The sequence below is a fragment of the Falco peregrinus genome, chromosome Z (genome assembly GCF_023634155.1).
Source record: "Falco peregrinus isolate bFalPer1 chromosome Z, bFalPer1.pri, whole genome shotgun sequence".
NCBI classification, from domain to species: Eukaryota; Metazoa; Chordata; class Aves; order Falconiformes; family Falconidae; genus Falco; species Falco peregrinus.
Window position 1 is genome coordinate 42,645,650 of NC_073739.1, and position 25,998 is coordinate 42,671,647.

The following is a 25,998-nucleotide window of genomic DNA, read 5'->3' on the forward strand; positions in this document are numbered from 1 at the left end:
TGGGTATCACATAATTTACTCCTCAGATGAGGAACAGGATGAATCAGCAGCTGATGTGCTGAATTTTGAGGATTCAGTGAAATATGTTATTTCTAGTACTGCTGGAATATGCTATTTGTGAAAACCTTTTTGCCTACCTCTAAAAAAGTGGTCTTAAAGCTCTTTAGGAAGAACAACTGATGCTGGATTCATCTTTGCATGTATTAAGCAAGTGAGGTTTATTGCTTGAACTTATCACTCTTTCCATACAGGACTGGAAAGGACTGCTGCTTCGGCAGCTGCTTAGTCCAGTACCCTTCCATTATTGTCTACTTAATGCTCATTCCAAACCAAAACCTGTACTTGGTGATTTTGGAAAAGTTTTGGTAGTATCTGGGATGGTTCATTGGCTGTTAAGCACCTTACAAAAAATACACAGGATTATCACCCTTCAGAGATTCCGTAGGTATCAGTTTGTAAATCCGGCACATATGTTAAGGTGTTTATGTGAACCTGGAAAGATTTAAGCTGACTTTCTGAGAAACAGAAATCTCCTGATAAGTTAAGGTGGTTTTGCCCCCATTTCAAGAAATGAACTTGATTATTGCCTTCTGCTATTTAGATATGCCACAACTTATTTTTTTGGGAAAATATGCCTACACAAAAAGTTTGTAAGAAATTAATAAACATTGAAACGGGTAAGATTCTGAAGAGGTTTTGTTGTTTTTTTTTTTTTTTTTTTTTTTTTTTAACTAGTAGCTTTTATAAACAGTTTTGTCTAGTGAGACTTTTGAAATCTCAATGAAAATAACAGTATAATTCTGTTGCTTAAAATTAAACTGATGAATCCTCTGTATAAATGGTGAGAAGCTGATAAAAGTTGCTAAACCGTGGTAAAGTTTAATTTCTTATTTAGTTTAATCTGGGAAGACCTTCTGTGATGTTGAACTCTTCTCCCAAGTAACAAGTGACAGGACAAGAGGAAATGGCCTCAAGTTGTGCCAGGGAAGGTCTAGCTAGAATATTAGAAAAAATTTTTTCACTGAAAGGGTTGTCAAGAATTGGAACAAGGCTGCACAGGGAAGTGGTGGAGTCACCATCCCTGGAAGTATTTAAAAGACATGTAGATGTAATGCTCAGGGACACGGTTTAGCGGTGGACTTGGAAGTGCTCATTTAATGGCTGGACCTGATGATCTCAGAGGTCTTTTCCAACTCAAACAATTCCACCATTCTATTGATTGGATGATGAGGAACCATTTAAGGTGAAAATACTGTGATATGGCTATGAGAACTGGATGAACGCAGCCTTTTCAACTTCAGTGAACAGCCATTAAGATGCGGGCAGATGTGGCTACTTTTTTTTCTGTAGCATGAACTCCGGTACAAATGAAATAATTACTTAGTGAGGGAAGCAATTAAACTCCTTTAAGAGAAGGACTTGGACCTATTCTCATCTGCCTCTGTTTTGCAAGGTCCCAAGAGGTCTCTGGCCACCTGGAAGCCTATAAATGAATTGAGCATGGGTTTTGCTTTGGACCTAAGTGTGGGCTGAAAGCTCTAAGATCATAAAAGCTAAAATAGGAGTGATAGAGGCAGGCAGAGCCTGATGCAGCCATGCCACTGACAATGTCCTTCCTCTGCCAGATAAAAGACATTAACTTGTAGGACTAATACATGCAGAGAGTAATATTGACCCCTTTCTGTCCTGCCTTGTCCATATGAGCTCTCTAGGCTGTCTGTAGAAACAGTGCAGAACAGTGTTTGGGATATAAAGACAACAGAGAGTAATTTACAGGAATTCTTTATTCCAGATGGCTGCCTTTCAATGATAATTATTTATCTGTTAATTGTTGACAGAACACATACATATTTGACTGTTTATGATATGGCTATGGTTCTTGGTTTTAAACTATATGGTCCTAAAATTAGTTCTAAGGGTTTCTTACATTTTACAGAAACTAATAGATCAGGAGAATAGATGAATGTTGCTGCAAAGACTTAATAGATCTTCTGTAAGAGGGTCCATTTCACATTCAGTGGGAAACTGCTATAGAACATTGAACTTTTGAATCCAGATGGCATTCATGGTGCTTCGTTTTGTGTTTATGGACTCTTCCTGGTGGAGGTTTATTCTATTTTATAACTATAATGAGCAGTGTCATAACAAGGTATGGAGTGACCGAATATCAGAAACAGAGTTTGGGACAACTCTGGCAAAATGTTAGCAGTTTCCAAATCTAGAAAAAAAATATTTATGAATATGGGAGAACAGAGGAGGAAAAAGATGGAGCTTTAAGACTTTCATTTATCTTGTTTTTCTGTTTAAGTTAGAGTTCTTGAAGAGTTCAGGTGTAATCACAGCCTTCTGTTGCAACAGGAAGCACCATCTGCTAAGGCATTCTGTAAGCAATATAACGTCCCTCCAGAGACAGTTTAGCATTCAATTCACAGAGAAGGATGGCAGGGACTTGTAAACAAAAGAAGACAACTGAAGCAGTGAAGAATGGGCTGTGCTCTAAAGATTCAATATGTTTCTTTATAGCTGAAAAATCCTGTAATGCTATAAAAGCCTGGCAGAGCTCTCTGATGTATTAATTGTGGCTTCTTTCACTCAACCTTGCTATTTGAAAGCCAAAAAATAATGCCAAAATATTGCTTGAGTGTTTTTTTCCCCCACTGAAATTTTTAAGTTTGTATGAGTCTGGCCCAAATTATGTAGCAAATAACAAGTGTTTGGGGAAAGGGAGAAGAACTTTTAATTGCAGTTCAATTGTAATTAAATAGGCAGGGTATGCTTATGAAAGAATAGGTATTTGCATAGGTCAGTAAGTCAATGCATATCCAGTTATGAAGTCACTAGGAATGAATGATAGCTTTGATAGATGACAAATGTCTAGTATAAACACTTTTTATCTTTATATGTTCTCATAAAATATTTTAAAGCAGACCAGGAGTATGATTGTGGTAGCAGGAAGATGAGGCTGAATGGAGACCATTTCCTGTTTTGAACTATAAAAGACAGATCAGATCTTTATAGAGTATCTTTAAGTATAAGTCCTCATTGGTCTTGTATTTAAATGAAACAAATGCCAAAGATAAGCTACTGCAAGTTTAGGGCATCACATTAGTTTATAGGTTCTCCTAGACAAAGGAGAAGGGCTAGGTCTTCAGTGGATCTAGGATCTATCATATCAAACATTTTAAAATGACAGAACCTTGCTTAATCACTGTCATGTAAATCAGATATTCAGCATTCAGGAAATTTGAGCATATTTCATTACATAGCAACTCTCGTAATCTTATTTGTCAAGAAAATACAGTTGAGACTATTGTCTGTCTGTGGTGATAAAGCATATGTGGACTGTATGTTTTTCATGTGATTTTCTACCTTAAACTTTCAGAATATGTTAGATTTGTATGATGAGAGCTGGAGGGAGGGACAGCAAAGAGGAATAAAAGGAATGTCTGTGCTAGTTGATTTCAATTTAATGATAGGTATGTTGTATTAGATGCGGCAATCTTAATAGTTCTGCAAAATAATGGACATTAAGGGGTCTAATATTTGCTTTCTTGAGTTTGAAGGAGTGTTGTGATTGATTTGTCACTGGGATAAGTGAGAGTCTAATCAGGGCAAGTTATATGTGATATAGGTGGCTTTCAACTGAATTGAACACTTTAATTATGACATAAAATACATGGTCGTTGGCATGAACTGCTTAAAAATCTCAGCCTTACTTGCAAATGGTGCAATTTACCATGAGTGCCTGAAGGGTTGAAGAGGGTTATATGTTGGCCCTCTACTCATGGATGAAATTCTCCCATTAGGTGTTTATATTTTGTCAAACCTAAAAGATAAAAGGTACCTTGGTTTTGGCCACTGTGCTAACTATGATTCATAACACATTATCATTTGTATTACATGAGCTATGGAGTCTCCTGGGCTGCAAAAAGTCTCACCCCGTACAAAGGGGATAACGTGTCCTCACTTACAAAATGAAAACAGTAGTGACTTTTACTGAAAGGTGTTTGGGATGGAAACAAGGAGGGGGAAATTATAAGTTCTAATTATTCACAGAAATCACAATCCTCTATTGGGGGCACAGAAAAAGTATAGATTTAAAAGCATGATATGATGGACACAATTGTCTGTTTCAAATAAATCTTGTAAAAAATGAGAAGGCAGAAAAGCATTCAAATCTATCTCCCCTTCCCTCAGATCTACTGTGTTCATTCAGTGATTAGTAGGTTTCCATTCATGATTGAGGTCAGTATTGATAGATCATCTCCTGAGAAAAAGATGCTTTGCTGTGTAAAAACCAATAAATTATCCTATGAAAACTGAAGAACTACAGGTGGAGAGTAGAGCTTTATGAGTCCACATCATAGAAGAATGGGACCAATGAAATCAAAGTATTCGAGGAATTAAGACATGGTGGCCCTCCTCTGATTTAATAATCCTTTCCAGGAGAACCTCAGAAATTTTATTCTGCCTTGGTGCGTGGGAATAGATCTCTGTTTAATTCCATTGGTTTCTTTTCCCTGTTACATCAGTGTTTTTTGTAAGTGCTGGGAGCTATAACTGGAAAAACTATAAAACAATATAATGTTTTCATATTCAGAAATGAGCAATAACTGCAGAACTTCCCCTTGAAACTAACAAATTCTGGAGAGCTCTTTGGTGTTACCCTTAATGCCCACTCTCAGGCTTCTTTGTTTCCTCTAAGAATGGGCAACTGTTCTGTGAAAGAGGCAGTAATCTCTTGTCCACATCTATTCTGAAGTGTATTTTTCCCCTTTGAGAAGCATTTTGTGATGGATAATAGGAAATAAAGATAATGAGATGTGGTCCTAGCTTTCCTAGACTTGCTGTAGGGTGACTTGCAAAAAAGGGAAGAAAAAAAAAATCTTTAAATAATTGTAGAAAGGCTTATTTTGTAAGTCTGAGCCTCAGACTTCTAAAACCCTGCAGGAATTGTTTAGCATTGCTTGGGATCAGTTCCCCTGCCATAAGTTAACCCTGTTAACTACTTACAGAATCCCGGAGTCCTACTGTGATGTGCAATAAACTGGTTAAGACTAAAATGCCTTTAGGGACTTGCATATTGCATCTTCTTAATCCCCTTCTTACCTGGTTTAGAGATCATACATGTAGAGACCTGCTTGTCTTCTATCAAGAAATTGTCCTGTTGATGGGTTTAGGAATTATACTGATTTAGGCTTTTTAGGCTTGAGATTTATAATGTTCATTCTACCCTGCTGTCATTAATTCTGAAATGTGTTTGGCCTGCCATCTGGAATGACATCCTGGCACATCTTAACTAACAGTAATTTGCCCTTTGCTGGATTTTCCACTCTAGGTCTGTATAATCAAGAAGCCTCCCAATTGCTGGTGTAATGTCCTTTCCCTCTAGTAGCACGGCTCTTGTTTTCATAGCTTTGGATCTTTTTCCTGTTGAGGAATGACTTTGATATGAAAACAACACTTTGAATAAAAAGTCTAACTCAATGTTATCTGAAAGTGTCACACACTATTGTTTCAAATAACACCTTGGATTGCTATTGCATAAGGAGATTTGGGACCAATACTGTTTTTTTTTTTCCTCAGCTTGTCTATTACGTATATGTTGTTTTAGTAGGAATCTCTGCAGCCTGAGACATATTTTCTGTCATGAAGTTATTTAAGTGAAGGGGATTTACAGTTGATAATTCCATTCCCGTCCTTTGTCTAGAAGTGACAGAATTAGTTTCTGTATTTTAAATTAAAAGTTCTAAAATAAGCAATAAACTGATAAAGGGCAAAACAAACCAACATAAAAGCCACAATAGAAGCAGTGTTCTTTTGACAGAGGTTTGTTGCTGATCTCTGCCAAAGCAGTCCCCACCTGCCTACTACCCCATCATCTCTGTGATGGGTTTCTTGCTCATACTTCTGGCACTAAAATTAATAAAATGAGTGCATTTCAGATGTTTTATTAACTAGTTCCTTTGGAACAAAGAGGAGCTGAAAGCAGGTCTTTAGTGTTTTATATAAATATCAAGATTCAACTATGTCAATAGGGGCTACTCCTATGGTTGCCCGTCTGTGCTGTCCTAAGAGAGACTTTTCAGGAAGTCACCAAACCTCTCCAAGAAGTCTCAGTCTAAGAATCTCAGATATCAAGAGGGGATAGAAAAACATCAAGTCCTGAAATGAAAGGGGTGAGACTACTCACAACAGGCTTTGCTGGTATGCTTATGCAGTTGTATATGTCTGTAAAATCTCGTCACTGGAGAAAGGAAGTATGAAATACTGAAGATTCTGCTGGGAGCAAATGTGACTTTAGATGCTCTCGGTATTTTTTTCTTGACTTTGGCATGTGAAAAATCTCACATACTGGAGAATTGGCTTGCCTGTAATGCTGCATAATGACACACAGCCGTACCATTAATGGCAGAAGTACAGCACGTAAAGCAGAATAAGAATTTCTGTAGCTGAATCCATAAAAGCATCAGAACATGAGGTGGTGGTAGCACTTACAAATTTTCTTATCTGAGGGAATGGAAGAAAAAAACCCTTTGAATCATGGAGGTGTTGCACACTTAAAGTGAATCACCACTTCTAAAAGACCCTTATATGTCTCTTCTGCTTCATTTATATTTTTAGCCTGCCTGTGTAGATGGATTCTCTCAGACCTATGCCCTTTTTATCATGCTTATTTCATCAGTGTTACTACTGAAAAATTGCAAAGCTTACTGTGAATTTTATGTTTTCTAACAGTTTTGCAACCAGAAGACCAGAAATATGACTGCAGATAGTGAACAGAAATCCCTAGAGTACCAACAATTGGAAGTACATGTTAGTTTCTCTATCACTTGATCAATGCTGTCACTAATGCAAATCTATTCCCACAATGCACAGAGTGTCATTAATTTTATGTTGTTTACGTACTCTTGCCATAAGGTTAAGCAATTCCTACTATTAAGCTAGATGAAATTGCATTACCTTAATGAAATGCACTTTACTGATAAAGAAGAATGTCACTTTCACAAGTGGAAGCGCTGTTAGCAAATTTTTACAAGAGAATTCCCAAAATCATATCTTAATTGCTTGGACAGCTGTGTAGTTTACATAACGAGCAAACAATGCCAAGGTTTTTTATTTTCTTTGTCAGCTGTATTGGATGTTAGTATGCATGGCGGACCTTTTTTAGGCCTTTTATTACTTGATTGCAAATCATTCTTCATTGCTGCCCAAATTTATGGAAGGACATTGCTCCCTGAGGTGCCATATCCTTTCAGGTCTGTAACTGAACATGACTGATGGCTCCAGTGTAACAGTTGCTTATTACAGCGCTCACTGAGCTATGATTGCTCCAATACTTTATGTTGGCAGATGTGTTTCCCTTGGAACAGCATCTCTGAGACAGAGGTCATTGATCAAACCCCCCTCTGGCTGTTCCATTATGTGCAAATTATTGCTAAAAGCAGAGAGACTGAGAAATGGGTATGTGTGTGTGTGTGCGCACGTGTGTGTGTGTGCACATGGTCTGCTCACTGCAGAATTGAGGGAAAGGAAAAAGCTAGTGTGATGAAGCAAAATAAAAATCTGTCTAAACTGGAAAAATATTTTTATAATGTGATCACATGGAGGAGAAAGAATGAAATTAAGATTATTTAAGTGGGGAAACCATTGCATAATATGGTAGCATTTTCTTTCTAACCGAACAATGCACAGCATTTTTGTCTGTGCTGTGTTGCTTGTGTGTGTTTTTAGTGCTGACAATGGAGAAAGGGTCATTAAAAACCTAACACACTTCTTGTTAACACTTGTAAAATAAATGAGAGAACTTTATTTATTGTACACGGCTTTGTTATATAGAAGTGGACAGTGACTGAGCTGTGCAGAGGTTCCAAAAAATGTTGAATTAAGCAAGTGACTGTCTTGAGGAGGTCCCAAAAACTGTCTGAGTAAGACTATGGACACTCAATACTACAGCAACTCTTTAACACTGTGTAATGGTGCCTGGATATGACATGAGTGGTGTTGCACAGAAAAAGAATGATCCCAGGATTCTATGAACAATTTATACTACATGTATGAGATGTGAAAACTTTGGGAAATTTTAATGTAACTGACTATGAAGGTTGGTTGTCATGAATAGGGATGTTTCGTTTGTTTTGTTTTTATGTTTTATCAGTTGTAACAGACTATATCTCAAAGAAATAAAATTATTAGACTCTCTTGGAGGAGAGGGAACTTAATGAAAACAGCAGTTCAGAAGGGACATTAAAAAAAAACAACCCTCTGAAAATTAGTTTATTTTTTTTCTTCCTGGAATGAAAAAAGAAATAAAACAAATCAATCCATCCAGGGTCTGATGACTTGAAGAAAATTATAAAATAAAAAGGATTTTTCTGGACAAGTTGCTGAAAAGAAAATAGAATGTTGAGTTACACGTTCTGTTTGTTTTTTTCTTTTCTTTCTTTTTTTTTTTTTTTTTTGTGGTTTGTTTGTTGAACTTACAGTTTCCCTGGCTTTGTTTTAAAAATTGTTTAAAACTTTCCAACAGATACATATATATATCTCCAAAAATGCAAGTCCTCAGTGTGATCCCATACAAAATTACTTAGTTTTTGGTAAAAGGGAACAACTGAATTATTTTACAGCACTTTCTGGCTTTGCATCTATTAGCACTGTGGCTAACAAGAAGGGAAAGTTGCTAATTAAGAAAAAAATCAGTTAACTGCATAACTTGCAACCTTTAGTTTAGTTGTCAGGATATGTGCCATGAATCTCCATCTATGGACACAATCAAAATTTAACTGAACAAGGTCCCAAGGTTATCCCTACTTTAAATGAGGGTGCAACCTAAGTTGGACAAACGATATCCAGAGGTCCTTTCCATGTAAATTATTCCATAGTTCAATACATTTTTCTGGGTCACCTTCTCGTGAGTAAGTAATTGTGTTACTGACTTTTGCACTTTGTTAAAGCATAGTATGATTTTACAGCCTTTACTGGTGTAATGAGGATTACCGATAGTTTCCCTATCATGCAGTAAAACCAGTTCCTATTAGCTTTTGAATTTGGACTTCTCATCACAAACATAACCAATTATTGCCTCCTAGTTGTTTCTATGTACCTTTCTAAAGCACACTTCCCCCCTCCTTCCTAGCAACAATATGGTCAGACATTGGAAACAAATTTTCTATAAATATTCTGCTGAATTCAAAAGCAAACTTTGTTTTAATATTCTCTTTCTTCAAGATTTAACATGATATTTAGCCTATTCCTCCTCCAGGCATTGCCTCTCTAATTGCATGAAAACTCACCAGTGGAATGAAAAAGCTTGCTATAGCTAGCCTGGTTTGACTTGCAACATACCTCTTCAAAGAGAAAATGTCTGGGTCAAATCTATAGTTCTTGTAAATTGAGTTAGGTAACTTATACAATGATTTTGCCCAGTATAAGCAGACAATTGTAATGATCTTAGACTATTTCAAAGTAGCAAGACCATGAACTTCTCCTGATAATGAGCTACTTTATTGTATTCCTTGGTAAAAAGTAAAGCTCCTGTAAAAATGTTCAGGGATAGCATTATCTTTAGGGGATCCTACTTTTCTTTACAAATAGTTTGGCAGTGATCACACTGCATACCAAGAAATCACCATGTATAGACTGCCAATTATTTTCACCATACATACATTTGTACTATATCTGCTTTAGCTTTCTCTTTTTGCTATTATAAAAGCATCTCTCCTTTGACTAAAGAAGTTAATCAAAACCAGGTGTTTTGGAGAAAATAAAAATGCATGTGATTAATAGATAATTTCTATTCTCTGTTCTTTCTCTTGTTTTTGTTTCTGATAAGGGATTCATTTTTTAAATTTAAAGAAAATTAAAATGATTTTAGCAGTCATTCAAGTTTTTAAATTTACAATCTCAAAGAAAATATTTCCTTGCCATAGTGAATGTATTCCCTTGGTCTATCGCTTTTGCACATTCTCACTTGTGTGATGTGGTGGAATTCAGGAACCTTCAAATCTCACTGGTGGTCTCATCTTTTAAGGGGGAAAAAATGGAATTGTGATGATTTTTATTTTATTTTTTTACATTTTGACCTATGCCAAAAGAAAAAATCTTCACTTTTGTTTTGTTCTTGATGAAATGCTAAGACAAATATCTGGATGGGATGGTATATTTTTGAAAGATTTGGCCTATAACAAAATTTTATTTCTGTATCAGGCCCTTTAACAGAAGAAAAAACAATGAATTAGATAATATTTGGAAAAACAAGAGAGGAGAGAGAATTGCAAACACCCTTCATTCACAGCACAATTGCTTTGGTTATGACACTTGCTCAGAGTGTGGAGACCTGGCTTATCTTCCACCCTGTAGGAGAAATTGCGGAACCATCACACCAGGCCAGGTCAATTTTTTTTCTGGAAGGTATGGTCATCTGATTGTTCAGGAATCTTTACCTTTTTTCCTTTGGAGTTATCCTGCTGACACCTTTCCTTTATCACAGAATATGATATAAAGTAGGCTTAGTCCCTATAACAGCTGCTTGCTGGGGGGAATAATGAAACTGATGTATGTTCATTTCTCTGAGTAAAAATGACAGCCAATCTGTCAGTTCTGAGATAATAAGTCTGAGGAGAAACTGTTGTATTTTACAAGTCTGTTATTTACTTAAAGACCAAATTGTCTCCCTTCTCTTTGCTTTCACCTCAAATAAGAAAAAAATACTGCTTCAGAAACTACATTGGATATTTGTGGTCTGGTTACATGGTGCTCCTGCACTGTTCTTATTGATACCTCATACATTTCCTTGTGCTGGTGACAGTGTTTTCTACCCATCAAGTCAAACATATAGGATATGAACCTGAAGTTGTACCATGAAGCAACCCTCCCTGCCTGAAGACAATTAATGCCATTTATGCATTAACGCAGCTAATTCCCTTTATATAGTTTAAATATGTAGGAACTGATTGTGAGGAATTGATTTTTGTAGTCCTTTCTGACATGATATGGGCACTCAAGTGAAAAATGGAACTGCAAGGGTGCATGTGGGACTTGGATGTTATCTACATCCAAGTAGATGTAGATACATTCTGCATTAGTTACTTTTGACTCAGTTTATTGACTTGTGGAATTAGATTCTTTCATAGTTTTGGGGGACAGAGTATCTAGAATGACTGATAGACTTGAGTTCAAGGATGACAAATATATTTTTGTCTATAGGCCACAATCTTGCATAATTTCCCCTGAAATCCTCAAAGCCTATTGTATTTACTATTCTGACTTTATGAAAGTCACAGTGCCATTATTTAAACCTCTTACCCTATAAGAATGAATTACATCTGTTCTTGAACATAAGTTGGTTTTGAACAGGGAGCACCTTGGATAGCAAGGCAGACTGTCCTGGTTTTGGCTGGGGTAGACTTAATTTTCTTCTCAGTAGCTGGTGCAGTGCTATGTTTTTGGTTTTGGTGTGAGAACAATGTTGATAGGACACAGCGAGGATAGGTGACCTGAACTAGCTAAAGGGACATTCCATACCATATGATGTCATGCTGAGTATATGAACTGGGGGAAAAAGAGGGAGGAGAGGACATTAGGTGTTACAGTGTTTGTCTTCCCAAGTAACCCTTACAGGTGATGGAGTCCGATAGCTTCCCTGGAGATGGCTGAGTATGTGCCTGACAATGGGAAGCAGTGAATGAATTCCTTTTTCTGCTTTGTTTGTGTGTGTGGCTTTTGCTTTACCTATTAAATTGTTCTTATCTCGACCCTTGAGTTTTACATGCCTTTCCGTTTCTCCCTCCCACCCCTCTGGGTGAGAGGGAGTGAGCAAGCGGCTGGGTGGGGCTTGGCTGCTGGCTGGCTTTAAAACACAACACAGACATAGCTTGCAAAGACAGAGGTTCTAAAATAAAAATCATATATTGGTCTTTTTCTGTAAAACCAAAACATATAGGGCACAAGCCCAGGTTTCTTAATAGCAGGACTGTCATTGTCCCTTGTTTCTTTTCTGCTGAGGTACTGTCACTGAGTTAATGTACACACCTACTTAATACACCTCTAACAACAGCAGTTTAAGAAAAAACCCAAGCAAGTTGGAAACTTAAAACCTGCTTGGTGACTGATGCTTAGTTAATGGCCCTGGCATGTTCATCTGGTAAATGATGTCTCAGGTAGCAAGCTATAAGAACTCAAGTTGTCTTTTCATCCAGGAAAAATAACTTTAGTATCCCTTCCTCTCTAAACAGTGTACTGGGAGATGGGAAACAAAAGCAAGGATGATCAATGTAAAATATTACAAAATGTTTTTAGGTTCTTTACATCAGGTCTTTTGCTTACAGCATTAAAAACTGATCCCAAACTCTTGCTACAACTGATTGTATTCAGACATACCATTTTAAACCAAGAAACCTTTCTGGATAATGGCTTTGTCATATATTCCCAATAAAATTTTGTTTTGTTGAACTTGTCATATCTGGTTAAGAATAAGCCGTTCCTTGAAAAGTCCTACCATTAGGAAGTAGTCTCAGATAACAGGTTTTGTTTTAGTAACAGAGACTGGACAAAACCATGTTAAAGCACTAGAAATATTCTGTGCCAAATAATTCACCCAACAGAAGCTGTGCATGCAATGTAGTAGTCTCTTAATTAATGTGGGGCCCCTTGAAGTGCTTTTACAGATGAAGGCAATATAGGTAACAGTTATTGTTCAGCAAAATGGAGTATCTGCTAGTAAGAGCAAAGGTGCTAGAAGTCTTTTACAATCATTCCATAGCAAGCAAGACTGAAATAGCAGTCTTCCCAGGTCAGTGAGTATCTTGTCTAAACCCCACTGACTATAGGTTGGAGGTGGGGGTAATATCTGTATCTGTACCTGTCTGTCTGTCTGTCTGTCTGTCTGTCTGTCTGTCTGTCTGTCTGTCTGTCTATCAATCTATCTTTCCAGGTCAATAAAAGTATTTCAAGTCTCTGTTTCAAATCTCTGTCTTCCCTCAAGATGTTGGAGAGTCAGTTAGGGACAGTTTAAATCAAATACAGTCATGATCTAGTCATTGTAGCTAAACTATTTCATGCTGTGTAAGATCTTTTCAAGTTCTTAAAGGCACATAACATGGGGGGGGAAAAAAAAGAACGGACCCCCCCCCCCCCCAGCCGAAACTTCCAAACTAAAAAACTTTAACAATTATGAAGTGATATAGTTAGAATAAAGTTGCTGATTTTATTTATTTGTTCATATTTATAACCAGTTTGGCATATTTCTTATATTGTACCTAGAAACAAGTGTGTTACTGGTGTTTTTCATAGTGCTCAAAGCTGGTGTTGCTTTTAAAAGATCTCTAAGCCGTGAAAAAGAGAGAGGACAGTTTTAGCAGCATTCATTAACTCAGCAATCAAACGTAGGACTGTCATGTGCATGCTCATTTCAAAAGTCTTTCCCTCACAGTGTAACATCAGTAATTAAAGATTCATTATTATTAAAATTGCAATTTGCACAGCCTGATTCATTTAAGTAACTGGACTTTAATTCAAATATATGAAGTGACATTTCACTTTATTAGAGTTCACTCAAACATGATTTTATTTGGTTCAGTGCAATGGGTATAATTTGCAAGGATACAAACAAAACACTTTATAGTAGATTTCCATGTGCAAGTGTATAGAATCAATAATTTTCATGGAATTTCAGTGCATATTTATCACCTTCTGTTCATCCAAGTCTAGGTTTCTTTGGGACTCATAGTATACCACTGTGCTTATGGGTATATTTCATCAAGAAACTGTTGGCATAGAGTAGTGGCATTGAGAAATATGGTCTTATTATATTTTTCAATAACTTGAACACAGAAGACAAACATTGCTACATATCTCATTTTCCTATGATGTCGTTAGCCTACCGTAGGCTATGGAGCACAGCAAAGGGGAAAAAAGTATGACATCAATCTGGAAGCCAGGGCAGAGGAGCAGTTTATCAGACAGCACAATGAAACTTGGGAGGCACAGGACCAACTGGAGACTTTCACCCTGTTCTTTAACAGTTACCTTGATTTAAGCATTGTCTCATTTCCCTCTTTGAAAATGAGAATAACTTCCTATTCCATTATGGCCACGTGAGGCAAAGATCCGTTAAAACAATTTTGGGACATGTTGCTACTACTGAAACATCTTATGGCTCTGTCCAGACAAGTACATAGCATGTTTAGATAGATAAACATTCAAATAGTATGTTGAAAGATAATTGGAAAAAAACCAGCAAGACTTTGCTCTTGGCATGGAACTCTATAGTATCATGAACTTTAATATGCTGAAAATGGAGGCCTACGTTATCTCAGCTAGGCATATATCATCAGCCCTTGTGAACACAGCATGTGAACCCACAATTAATTTGACTGTTCAAATGAGAGTAGAGTTTAATTGGCAGGGTATCATGATACTGGGGTTGGCAGATGTGGGAACAAAGAAGGTATGTGTCCATCCAAACATAAAATCACTAAAAGTCTGGAAAAAAATATATTGTACTTTATCTGTCTTAGAATAAGATCTATACCTGCATTGGCAAGGCTGTTTATTATCTTAGCTGTAGGTTGGTTCATTGTTTCTCCCCTCTTTGCTAAATCTATATTGCTGTATTTAGTACCATAATCTGAAGTTGTTTGTATGTCTACCAAGATCCTCAGGATAGTTAATATAAGATCTTGCGATAAAAGGTGACCATAATGTGGATGTAAAGATAGGTAGTATCAAAGAATCTCTATTTTAATGCTTGCATTTGATTTGACAAGTGTGTGTGTATGTGTGTGCTCGTGTGTGTACGTGTTTGTGTGTGTGTTTGTAGATCTACTCTGTGGGAAAAGTAATAGGAATATTACCTATGTAGATCTACTATGGTATAGGCAGAGCTTAGCCTTGTTTTGAGAGCCACCAGGGGAAGCCTAGAGTGGGTGCAAACCTTGGCAAGCACCAGAGCTTCCAGGCAGACCCAGAAACCTTGATGCATTTTTTCGAACTTGGATAGCACTGTAGGAATGGCAGCATTTTGGACATGTAATGCAAAGCACTCCTGAACCATAAACTCATTCTTCTGGATCAAATCTGTGGGAAAAAAAAAAAAAAAAGATTTAACAGTCTAAGCCTCGAACCTTGTACTATGCATACTTTCTCTTTCCCGCACTTGCCATGAAGCTGCTGTGAAGCAATAAACTTAGTGTGAACTCGAAGTAATTTGACAGAAAGCAAGCAGTGGCTTTTCATCCATTCCATACTTCACTCATGCAAAATCCATTGTTTTATGTAGTGTTATCCTCTGAAGTTTGATAGCATCTTGTGTTATTTTTGTAGATTAAAGCAGAATTAAGAGTACTGTCTTTAACTTCTCTCAGGGAAAAATTTGAACTGGAATGAGTTGATTTATAAAATTAAATATGTCAGATTTTTCATTTTCCTCTGTAGTGCAATATCGTGCAGGACTTGTATATGCGGTCACATGTGGTGTTTAAAAACTATTAGCATCCCAAGTAAGCGTAAGAACAACATGTGCATATAGCTGTTAAATAAGTGTAGCTATTGTCTATAATATCAAAGATGGAAAAAATCTGAAAGATTCACTGAGCAGGATCACAGAGTTAAGGGAAGCTTACAGTTATGATAAAGTAGCTGTCTGCAGTGATCTTGTCTAGCCTATCTCAAAACTACTGTGTGGAAAAACCTCAAAGATAACTTGCTCTTGAGGTGAATTTGCGAGGCCATATTATTGTACTCCCAGGAAATAAATAACCTGTTGTATCTACAGTGCTATCAAGCAAAACTGCCAGAACACACCAAGCAGAAGGAAACACACAGAAGATAATGTCCAAAAAGCACATCTATCAGCCTAGGAAAAAATGTGTCCTGTACTGTAATGTATATGTACCTGACATTGTGCACACAACTGAAAATCTTGGTATTGCTTCATAATCAATGCAACAGGAAATTAGTTTATCTGCATGAATTTGTTATGAGGTCACATGAATTTTTATTCAATGAAATTGTCACAAGTGTGCCTAAATTAATCTTTCTAAAGCAAATTTTACTGCTATGACTGAGAATTCTGGGCAGTGAAGAGAAAAGTGATTCCTTTATATGGAAGAATGTTCTCATTGATGTATGTAACATTACTGGCACCCCTAGGAAGTGCCCAACATCATCTTTGAAACCTGAAAACTATCTGCAAGTTAAGCTTTGGCTAGTGTATGTCTGAAATGTTTATTGTTGTTGCAGCATCTTTCCTGACTTATGGTATAAATTGTGTGGCTGGAGAAGGGAACAATAACTTCAGTATCTCAAACTCTTGCTCTTAGACATGTCCTACAGGGCTATGAAAATGCAGCATAAATTTAGAGCTACCTTCTAGAGGTCAGCCTCTGCTGGGCAGTGCCAGAGCTGAGGTAGATGATATCCAAGTGCTGGCAAAGCAGCTTTCAGAACATATTCCTTATGGCACAGCTTTTTTAACCACAGCTGATCATCAAAAAATCATCCTTGATAGTGTTTTAGCAGGGTTTTTGAAGTTTTTTATGGTGTCAACAATGTTAGGCTCAGAGTTTGGACAACCCCATTACAACTCCAGCTATGTTTTCTTTACATTCCTTTTTAAAATTATTATAAATTAAAAAATGTTCTCTCTCTTTTTTTTTTTTTTAAATGCAAATTGCATGAGGCAATACAATCTTCAGCATGTGTGGATCAACCTGCTTTATAGAGGAATCAAAGGAATGGAGTTGTAGCTGTTTTGATGGTATGTCTATTGAACACTGTCCACAGCCTGGAGAAGATAAACTACTTTTGGGAAAATTCTGTCTAAACATTTTGGTGTTAAAATCCTTGTTATTGCACAAAGTAATTTCTTTAAGAAAATACAATTAAGGACTTTTAAGTTTTCTTTTCTGTGTGTGAATTATTTCATAAGGACATTCTGTACAGATTTTACACTGATAGTTAAAAACATACATCTAGAAATCTAGCAGCGAACAAGAAATGATGACTTGCTTCACGTTTCAAAATAAAAACCAGATCTGCTACATAAATATGAATGTAAAGGACAGCAGCCTTATTATTTCTGTTATACATTTGAGAAAAAGCTGGAAAATGTATTTACATGATGTGAAGATCGTGAACAAATGCTTTCAGAAAGATGTTAGTATATGAAAACTGTTTTTTAAAGCTGGGCATTTTAGCTTCTGAATTTTATAACCTATCTGAGCTGCTCAACTTTCTGTTTTCTCTGTGTGCTGTGGAATGCTGGGACAGTTCTAGGGGACCAAAAGAAAGTTAATGCTGTGACAATATTTAGAGAGGAAATAGGGTGACTCAAGTAATTATAAACTTGTCTGTCTTGTGTAGATTGTGAACAATTGGAATGGCAGATAATAGATGTGACTTCTTTTAAGAGTTAAGAAAAGTTAATTAATGCCAATAGGCATAGTTTTATTGAAAATTGATCTTGTTAAGCTAACAGGAAAAAAACCTGTCACTGTACGCTTGGTTGCTTTAAGTGTTGATGTAATGCAATTAGAGATCTGTAAGGTTTTTTAACTTAGTATTGCAAAGTGTTTTGACTATGGAGCAAAACCAATACCAAATCGATATGTATCAGTCAAGTGAAAACATTAAGTAAATTACCTTCTCTAAGAAACTATTGCTGGGGAAACATTGCTGAGTGGATGTTGACCCAGCGTTGTTTAATATTCTTACCTATGGTATAAAATCATTACTGATCAATTCACTAATGATGTGAAAGCTGGAGGATCAATAAAAAAGAAGTCAGAGCACTGATACCAAATACTCCAGAGCCCTCTGTAAACTGTGTGTAACCAGTGGTACATACATCATACAGAGAGAAACAAATACTTCAGACTACTTTTGCATGCCCAGTGTTCTGGCATCAGAATCTGCCAGAGCTAATATGGTCCTGTCACCCAGTGTGTGTCAGAGCTTCCTGTGACAGAAAGCAGTAGCTCTCAGAAAGACTCACAACTCACTTTGGATCATAAGTTGAACGTGAGGGTAGTGCTGTGGCCAAAGAAATACTGTTGGGCGTAGTTCGTCATTATTTCTGTGTTTGATTGACACCTGTGTGGTTATTGCTGTACATTCTGGATTCTCTAGGCTGAACAGTCCCAGCTTTCTCAGCCTTTCCTCATACGTGAGATGCTCCAGTCCCTTAACCATCTTTGTGGCCTGCAAAATATGATGTCAAATATATGGTAAAGTTTTTATGTGAGATGACACATGAACCTGTAAAGCAGATTATGGGAATATAAGTATATAAAAATGAAGCTTTTGCTCTTGAAAGGCAACAGAAATTTACATATATATGCATGCATATGTGTGCAAGCACTTAACACAAGTATAATGAAAAAAAATGCCTCTTAGCTTAATTGCAAGATTTTATGAATCTGTAAATTAATAGATGATTAAACATATGATTTAGACTCAAACTTATATATTAGAATAAAAACACTTGCTGATCTGTAATCAGACTACTAAACTGCTTACATATACAGCTTTAAATTTTGATTAATTTTGTGTGAAAGAAGAACTAATGAGCTGAGAACTAGTTAGTTTGCCTTGTACTGCAACTAAACATAGCTAATTATAATTTGTAGTCTAGCATTTTGGTATAGCAGAACACCACAAGTTTTTTCATCTGTAGTACCACTAATTTTTATGAAACTTCTATAAATCCCATATTCAGTATTTTTGTTAATGATTGCATTAGTAACATATTAACATGATGTAAATTTTAATGATGAAATGATATAGTATTCTTTTAAAACTAAGAGCCTTTGACTCCATCATTTTATTATCTGCCTTGATTTACTAACACGTAATTCTTGGACAGGAAGTAGGGCCATCAGTTCCCTTAGTATTAATTTTGGTGGTATAAAATGAAGATTATCTAGTTTAATGTAAATGAAATGTGGAAAGGTTACAGAAGTAAAATTAAGTTCCCAGTTTAGGGATTTCGTAAGTGCTGGTATCTCCTGGACACTCTTTCATATATTTTGAGCATTGGATTCTAGCATCATACAATTAATTTAATATGAAGCAAACTAGTTTTAATGTAGACTTGGAGTTTGGTTTAATAATGTGATTGTCATTGTGTGAACCTTCCACAACATTATGAGTTTTGTCCTTTGACTGAAGTTATGCAGTGACTGGATTTTAGCTGTCTTGCGATGTGTGGTTGTTTAGCTGAGATTTTATTTATTTCGGTTTGTGTATATTTGCTTGGGTGTTAATGAATAAGCTACCTTTAAAATTTGAATAATCTACTTTCTCTGTTGCTTACTTTTACAAAAAATAAGTATCTTATTTGGGTTTTGGATTGTTTCTTGCTCTTACTGTGCAAGGAAACTGTAAGTAACCAAGTAAAAAAATCCAAAACCTTTTACAATCAAATCAGGCCTAAGTGCAGCTCCTTGGTTTTACACATTTAAAATATCCTTGATGGCAAATAAGAACAAAGTAAGCTTGAAACATACTTTAGAGACTAGAGAGTAAGATAATTCCAGACAGCACTGATAACCTTAAAAGCTAAGGAAAACAAGATTATATACAAGAATATCAGTTTATAATGGTGAGCAAAAACAAGGTGCTGGGGTTATTTAAAGTACCTGTTAATATTCCCCATATGATTAAGAGAAAATACAGTATGTAGCCAAATAACAGTATATACACATTTAATGAATATGGACTGCTTTGGGGAAGATGCAGGTGTTCATCTCTGTTGAAAATAAGGCCATTAAATGATAAAATATATGCTAGATGGAGGTGGCAATGCTAGAGAACATATGGCTATGGGAAATTAAATCCTCTGTGTACACATTCTGAGCCAGAGGCAACAATATTAAAAGTAGAGACTAGGCAATGCTGCTGATCTTAGCATCAAGTGGTTTGGTGTAAGAGTGGTAAAAAATCCTAACAAATAGTGTTGATGGGAATAGTTCACAAAAGGAGATTTAACTGAAGTTTTCAAAACCCTCAAACCTGTAGGTAAAATCACTATGCTTGGTTTCTACCTGGTAGGAACTGGGAAGATACAGAAGAAAAATCAGCTTGTTCCAAGAAGATACATATTTTACTTGGGGAATGGGTACTGCTTGAGGAAGTCATATAAGATCAAAATTGCTGGTGCAAAGACTCAAGGGTCATTTTGAAAGGAACCAAAGCTGGTTCTCAGGAAAGAAATGGAAGTGATTAAATAGATGCTCATCACAAGTGTTTACAACATCACCATGGGTATTGAAATACAACTCACGTGAGTGCGATATAATAGCTATGTTTCATCTCGGCAGGCCACTGAAACACCATATGACCAAGAAATAATGTGGTTAAGAACTAGAATTTGTGCAGGTCAGGGGCTCCTGGAGCTAAAGCATGATACATTTCTTGTTGGTGTGATTCAAACAGATCAATGAGCATAGCAGTAAGGGCAATACAGGCTTTCATGCTCCACCAGGTTTCTGTGATCACTGGTGCAAAATGCCAATCACTGTCTCAGTAGGGATCAGTTTGATGAGTCAGTATTTCAAGAAAAAGATGAACAATCTCTTCTTAAATAACCTGTATTTCTGAGTTGTGGTTGGTAACTGCCATACAATAAATGTGGAAAAAGAATACAATTGCCATTCAGTATGGAGCTGTTGCTGAGGTTTAATGCAATTCTGTAGACAAACTTTGAAGGAAAATCTCATAGTCGATTTTAGCAGTTACTCAGCAACAGGTTATCTGCTACAAGGGCAGCTGCTTGGAATTACTGTGGGTAAAAGCAGTGGAGGCTAAGTAAGATGAACTCCCAATATCATTTGATGGAGTACAATAAAAGAAAATAGACATACATTAGGTGGGTAGAGTAATCCAAAAAAGACAAGTTCCTCTGCACAGTACTCTTCTACTCCAGAAAAAAATCTTGTTATTTTCAAACATCACCTGTTGAAAACTGACAAAAAAGAAATTTGGCTTCTGGGATGAGATCTGATAACTTATATTTATTTTCTTTTCATTTTTAGAATACTACTGATTATCTAAGTATTCCTTCTCTTCATTTAGGCAGCTTTAATGAATTTCTTGTTCCTGAATTTTTAATGCCATTGAATTCAACCAATGCAACAGAAAAAAGCCTAGTCATCTTGGTTGTTTCAGAATTACTTTAAATAATTTCTAAAAAGAAATCAAAACCATGATAGTTTCAAAAGGAAGGGAGACATTTAATGGCTTGTAAAAGCTAAGGCTAAAATTTGACCAGTTTTGGCCCAGTTATTTGAAAGGAAATCCAGCTTTCTGAAGAAAAACTGGATTCTGATGGAAAAACTTTCAGGAAAACTTCAGGTAGTGATGTCTAGCATGTTAAAGGGGTAATTCTAGAGAAGAGTGAAAGGAAGGAGGCAAAGATATCAAAAGAACAAATCTAAAAAATTGCATGGGACATATCACAGTGACACTGTGACTTGGTGTTCTTTGCCTTTCTTTTGAAGCCTATCTTAAGACATTTTCTACAATAGCTAATACTTTTCCATTTAAAAAACACTATACTTTAAAAAAGAAGGAAATATTTTGTTGGTTTTAATAACAGACCTGTGAGTTCTTCAAAACGACTTTTAAAATTACTTTACAACCTAATATAATGGAAGGAAGGAGTGTGTGTGTTGGGAAGATGATTCTCTCCGTATATGCTTAACTGTTTGCTGTCAGGAAATCTGTCTTTTTCATTCTTTTTGCTTATAGTCCTCCATATATTGCAGCACTTAATTGGAAAGAGCTGTATGTATTAAGAAAAAAATTATTTTAACTGTGTTAAAGAGTGGATACAAGTAAACATTCACATCATAGGTAGCATAGCCTAAATGTTTGCTTAGTAAAGTATTCAAAAAATGTACAATTGTTCTAAGTTACAACAGTTCAAATTTCAGTGATAAGTACTTGTAGGCAATCAGCTGCATGCTTTGCTATAGTATTTAAAGACAAAGAACACAACTTTCATTAATATTTGTTAAACATATTTATTTTTCCTGGTACCTGTATATCATTGAACATGAATATATAAGGGTTTTTTCTCTACAAAAAACCCCAACAAAACAACAAAACCCCTGACCTTCCCTAGTATTTTCCAGAACCAGTAAAGTGTTATTGGCATATTTGGTACTGAAGAGGAACAAAACCCAGTTATATCAGATTTTACTGATACGCAAAAAGATGTTGAATGTTTCTAAAATGGAAAGTTATTCAGAATCATCAGGTATTTAACATTGTTTCTGGTTTTGATATGTCTGGAGAACTTGTGGAGAGTTGGAATTTCCTGAAATTCTCTGCTAAACTGGTAAGCGAACCCTTTGGGGCTTCCAGGTGGTAGAAACACTATTACAGTGAGAAGTTTATTTCCTGTAAAAGCAACCCATCTTTGAAAAATGGTTTCTTCTTACAATTTTGTTGTTTTCAAATGAATTGTGAAGACATAATTGGCTGCAAAATGAAACACAAGTTTGACCCCTTTGACATCAGCTATAAAGCAGACACTGAATACCGCAGCCAGCTGCAATCAGCTCTGCAGACAGAACTGTGTGAATACTAGTTTGTAGGTCTAAAATAGAAGAGTATTTTGATGTGAATCTTCACACTGGAGAAGGTAAGAATATTTTATCTTTAATCTATAGCACTTGTTATAAAGTATGGTTTAAAGTACTGTAAAGAAAAATGACATATTTGACCATTTTGAACATACATGAAATATTTTATTGGTTTTCCAGTCTAAAATTGTATAACATCCATACTGAGTTTTTACATTTATACATTACTAATTTTCATTTACATAGAAGAGAAACAAATCTTAGTCCCTGGTAGACCAAATACACAACAGAAACCTAGAGGTCAGTTGACTAAAAATTATCTGAATTTCCAGATCTCTGCATGGGTACGTGAAGTTCTGCTGCAGAAGGTTAATAAACAGTCTTAAAAACACAACAATGCTGACTGTGTGAGGGAAACAAAGGAATTCACTGAGTGAGTGAACTTACAGTAAAGGGTGACATGGGAAAACCTTACCCCATCTTCCTACTAAGGTGACGTGTTGTGATGTGGCTCTTTTGAATTCATCCTTACCTTTGCCTAATTAAACAAGAACAATGGCAAAAAATAAAACCCCCAAAACCCCAAAACGCAAACCCTTGGAAGCTTCCAAATTGCTGGGAGGCATTGTATGTTTTTTGAGATGCTGTGACCATAACACATGTGGTCACAGCATAGCAAATGTGCATTTGTTGGCATCATCTAGAATTACAGAACAATGATGGGACCAGGAATGGCAAATATTTTCCAGTAAGCCTTTTAGAGTTGTCCCTTTTCTGCTTTTGTCTTATGGACATTAGAACAGGGAGAATTTTAATTTTTTCTTGAAATTACTAAACCTATTTTAAAAAGTAGAACACAGGGTTCATTTTTTTGAAAATTTTCTAATTTAGATTTAGAAAAAATGACTTTTTTCTGTTATGACACATTCAGAGCTGAGGTCCTTTTCTGCTCAAAATATTTTCTTTTCAGAATAATCTCTTTAGTACATCATGTTAGGTTTGATGTCATTTGGGAGACTCTGAGCCAACTTGTTACCTCTTCAAGTATTTAAATTTATAGATAAAACTCATCCATCGCTGGTACTAGCAGTGGAAAGAAATCCTTTCAAGATTCCCCTGGAATGGTTTGCTTTCTCTATTACCAAGTATGTAACACAACACTGCACAAAGTCAGTGTAAGATTTCTAATTCAGCAGTGAATAATTTCACCAATAAGTTCCCTTTTATAAAGATACTGCTCAGCTATATTTCTTGGTGATGTCTTTTCTATATGGGATGTCAAGGATGCACCACCTTAGGAGCAAGATCATTAGAAAAAAAATTCTTTTTGCTTGCCCAGAGATTTCTCACATGTTTTTAGAGATGCCAGCTTTCTGCCCAGTGCTCACATTCTGCATACAAGTGCAGACAGATAATGCATGCATTCTAAATCATGAATCTTTTAGATGTCTGACAGTACATATTATATCTTCATGTATTTTTAAAACCATCTTAACTATGGTTAGTATATGTACTGCTTTAAAGACAACCAGACAGAATTTAATATAGCTCACATCCACACTGCTTTGGAATTTTGAATGTCTAAATGGAAATTAATTAAGTAGAATTTAATCTTTCTGCACTAGAAGTTAAAACTTTCCATGATTTTCCTTAAACTTACTGGTTATTGGGTAGAATTTAAGAATTTCAGGGAGTACCAAGAAGATCCTATAATTTTTCAAAGAGCAGAGCAATTAGCTGAGGAATATGTTTAATTCAGACAAAAATAATGTGAGCTTTCAGTAAAAGATTCAGTAAAAGATTACGTGTAGAAATAGACAGACTTTAAAAAGAACTAGTTATTGCCTAAACTGGGAATTCAAAGTGAAAAGACTTTGCCACACCTCGAATGCTGTGTTCAGTTTGGTCTTCTCACAAGAGGGACACTGAGGTGCTGCAGCGTGGCCAGAGCGGGCAGCGAGGCTGGTGCAGGGTCTGGAGCACAAGTCTGATGGGGAGCGGCTGAGGGAACTGGGGCGGTTTAGCCTGGAGAGGAGAAGACTCAGCGGGGAACTTGTTCTCCTCTACAGCTGCCTGGAAGGAGGCTGTGGGCAGGTGGGGGCAGGTCTCTTCTCCCAGATAACAAGTGACAGGGCAAGAGGGAACAGCCCCAGGTTGTGCCAGTGGAGGTTTAGATTGGATATTAGGAAAAATTTCTTCACTGAAAGGCTGGTGAAGCATTGGGACAAGCTGCCCAGGGAGGTGGTGGAATCACTGTCCTCAGAGGTGTTTAAAAAATGTGTGGATGTGGTTCTTAGGGACAGGGTTTAGTGATGGACTTGTCAGTCCTGGGTTAACAGTCGGATTCAATGATCTGAAAGGTCTTTTCCAACCTAAATGATTCTATGATTCTAAAAAGAATCTAAAAGGAATCTAAATAGGAATCTTCCAGCGCTGCTGAAGTAAAGATTGATTTTAATTTGTTAATAAATATTTTATTTCTTTTATTTTAAAGGAGATAATGTGAACAATATACCTTGCTCTGTGATTATACTAATTCCTTTGTAGTGCTTGACCAGAAGTTTTTAATGCAACTTAGAGATCAATTTTCTGCTTGATACAGAGGTGTACAAACACAAGCACATGCTGTGTACATCCAGCCAGTTAATTGCTAAAGCATTTGGCAGTGTTTCTTAACTGATGTTGTATATGATATTGAAGAATACAAGTAATTTTGCTGTGACTGTGCTGATAAGGTATTAGCTGAAAGCATCCCTTCTGTAGAATATTCCCATATAAGAGCCATTCTAGATGGCTAGCAAATCACAGTTAGCTCTCATCTGTACCTGACAGGGAATGCAATGCTTTAATTAACAGTGGAGGAAGACTTGTATTGTTTAAAGCAAGACTAGTTTTATTACGGTAGAATTCTGAAAAGATTTTTGGAGGTCTAAAAGGCAAAAACCTGCCAAGGCAAAGCTTAACAAGGAAAGGAAAAAATCTTGTCTCTTACTTCTTCAGTGTGGCAAAACCTGGGAACTATGCAGAGTTGTCTGAGTACTGGTATTGGTTTAACAGTCAACAAGATTTTAGTTGTACTCCATATGTAAACACATACTAAAAATTGCTAAATCTCTGCAATTGTTCTTGTAGGAAATTACAACACAAAAGTCTGTACTGTATTTTACCTTAGAGATAGCTGGCGTGAGATAATCTGTATAAATAGCGTCACCAGCAACGCTGTTACATATTTAAGGAATACTGTTTCCTCTGGATGTAGGACATTAGCTTCTAGTAATGAGTCATGAGAAAGGGTGTCAGCATTCACTTGTGAAAGCTGTGGTGGGAGAACCGAAACAGACCAGAATGGAAATCAAGTGCAATGCCAGCATCAGTATAGCATTTTATTATGTCAGAACACAGTGCAATTTAT